Here is a 2,693-nt window from a genome sequence, read left to right as displayed (position 1 = left end):
TAATGACAGTGGGAAAATATTAAAAGTCTTTGTTTTCTGTAATTAAATCATTATGTTTCTCTAAGAGTAGAAAATTTTGTATGTACATTTTTCCATTCCTAAAATTCAATAGTCTTGACTCCAAGCCCTACAGTGTCCATTCATATTGTATGACATAACACTATGAAGTAGGCAAAAATGCATGTTATGTTGTTTTGACCCCAAGCTACAGTGAACTTTTGTAAATCAGCATAAGTGAGTACTGCTGAAAACACCTCAGGTTCATTCACAGCACAACTAATTGTGAACTAACTTTGGTCATTGTCTATTTAGAAACCTTTTCTCATTGCCAACCCTTTTTACAAGCACCACACTTAGTTACATAACCCTGTATGGCATCAAAACCAGCAGATGAAGAAACTTGCTTGCTTCTAGTGCTTGCTTCTTACAGCATCTGTACAGAGAATAGTAACATGGCTCCTGTACAAGAATAACACACAAATTCGTGAAGCATTCCATATCTTTCAATATCTCCTTCTCCTTTCTAGAGAGGCCATCCAAAATAAAAGAGCAACAAAGAAATTTCAGAGTTTAACTATATCATAGACCAAATGGACAATGGCAGACTGGGAATCAAAGGATGAAAAATAATCTGTTAAGTGAGCAGAATTCAAAATAAAGCTGGCATAAAGTCAAAATTGGAAGAAAGAAAGAAAGAAAGAAAGAAAGAAAGAAAGAAAGAAAGAAAGAAAGAAAGAAAGAAAGAAAGAAAGAAAGAAAGAAAGAAAGACACCAAAGGAAATAATTCTCCAATAAGATATAACCTTAGAGGAGAACTTACTACTACTATTGTGCTAAACTAATATAGTTCCCAATGGATTTCTAATAATCATCCTCATACCCATAGATAATTACAGTTCTCATGCATAATCAAAGAAGGTTCTTTTTGTAACATATGGAGACCATTAGAAAGATCTACAACAGTCAAAATACAGAGTGTAAGTAAACTGGTGGGGTTTCCAGTCTCATAGTGGACATCTATAACACAACATCTAAGTCTCAGAGAACATCAAGAAAGTGTGTAAAAGCCTGGGGACAGGGACAACTGCTGTGAGATATTGTGTTTTGACATGACAGAAATGCTGCACCTATGAACCCTCGATGATATAGTTGACTACACCATCTTCATGTATTTAATACTCAAAGACCACACCAGTTGACAAGCCTACAAAGACAGAGAAAAGTTTTCACAGGGGACTGCTGCTGGATGAAGAGCTACAGGCAGTAAATGGCTGTTGAATGGGATCAGTTTTATCAGGGACAATCCCCCAATCTTGATTATCAGCTTTAAATACATGTGCGTACATAGAATGGTAATTGGACTTAGTAAGTTTATACATGAGTTGATTGGGAACTTGGTGGAAAGAAAAGATATAAATACTTGTACATGAAATGTTCAGAAAAATAATATGAACAAGACATAGCAGTTGTCATTACAGATGCATGAAATACTAAGGCTCCCAACTTAATAAAAACAACAAACAAGTTAAAAGCAGTAGTGGGCACAAAACATCAAAAAATGGACCTGATGCGGGCTGGTGAGATGGCTCAGTGGGTAACAGCACCCGACTGCTCTTCCAAAGGTCCGGAGTTCAAATCTCAGCAACCACATGGTGGCTCATAACCATCCATAACAAGATCTGACTCCCTCTTCTGTAGTATCTGAAGACAGCTACAGTGTGCTTACAAATAATAAACAAATAAATCTTAAATAAAACAAAAACAAAAAAAGGACCTGATGCAGTAATAATAAGCTGTTTCAATATATTACTTTCATCTCTATACAGGTCCTCCTCCTCACTAAATATTAATGAAGAAATTCAGGGCTAAACTATACCACAGATCAAATGGACTTAACAGATATTTACAGAATATTCCATCCAAAACAAATGTACATTCTTTTTTGGCGCCTATAGAAACATCTCTACACATTGGAGGTTACAAATCAAATCTTACCAAATACACAAGAGACTAAATAATCCCTGGTATCTTACATCTTAGTATAATACTAGAAACTAAAAAAAAATGATTTTTAAAAACTATAGAAACTATATTAAATACATAAAGATGGAACAATACATTCTTAAATGAGTCAAGTGGGTAAAAATGTAGTTAATTCATTGGGGGACTAAAACCAAGATTGATAACTCCTTAGCCAAACTAACATGAGAAAGGAAAGGCTAAATTAATAAAATTAGAACTGAAAGGGAAAAAGTTACTACAGATCTTAATGAAATAAAACAAAGCATCAGGGAATATTTTGATGCTTTGCATTCACAAAACCTGGAAAATCTAGAAGATAGGGATAATTTCTAGACATAAATGACCTACAAAAATTAAATCAGTAAGACACAAGCAACTTAAATAGATCAATAATAGTTAACAAGACTGAAGTAGTAATAAAAAGTCTACCCGCAAAATATTGGATATAAAACTAGAGCCATGTATCTCAATCTGTACAGAAATGAACTGCAAATTGATCAGACATCTTACTACCTGGTCTGAAGTTCTGAAACTGTCAGAGGAAAACATGGGTGAAATATTTCAAGATGTAAGCATAGATCATGAATTTCTGAAGATTCCAGAAAATAATACCAGTGATTTGCACATGGTATTTCATCAGATGAAAAAAATTCCACAGCAAATGAAACCAA

The 2,693-nt window shown here is 34.2% G+C and overlaps 1 non-coding gene across 1 annotated transcript; it reads left to right on the top strand.

Annotated features, from left to right (window-relative positions):
- The first annotated feature begins 398 nt into the window (after positions 1 to 398).
- Positions 399 to 504, top strand: LOC115063177. The gene has a single exon (XR_003843068.1). It is a non-coding gene; the product is annotated as a U6 spliceosomal RNA (small nuclear RNA).
- Positions 505 to 2,693: the final 2,189 nt, after the last annotated feature.

Source organism: Mus pahari, chromosome X (assembly GCF_900095145.1).
Source record: "Mus pahari chromosome X, PAHARI_EIJ_v1.1, whole genome shotgun sequence".
Taxonomy (NCBI): domain Eukaryota; kingdom Metazoa; phylum Chordata; class Mammalia; order Rodentia; family Muridae; genus Mus; species Mus pahari.
This window is presented reverse-complemented; position numbering and strand designations above follow the sequence as displayed.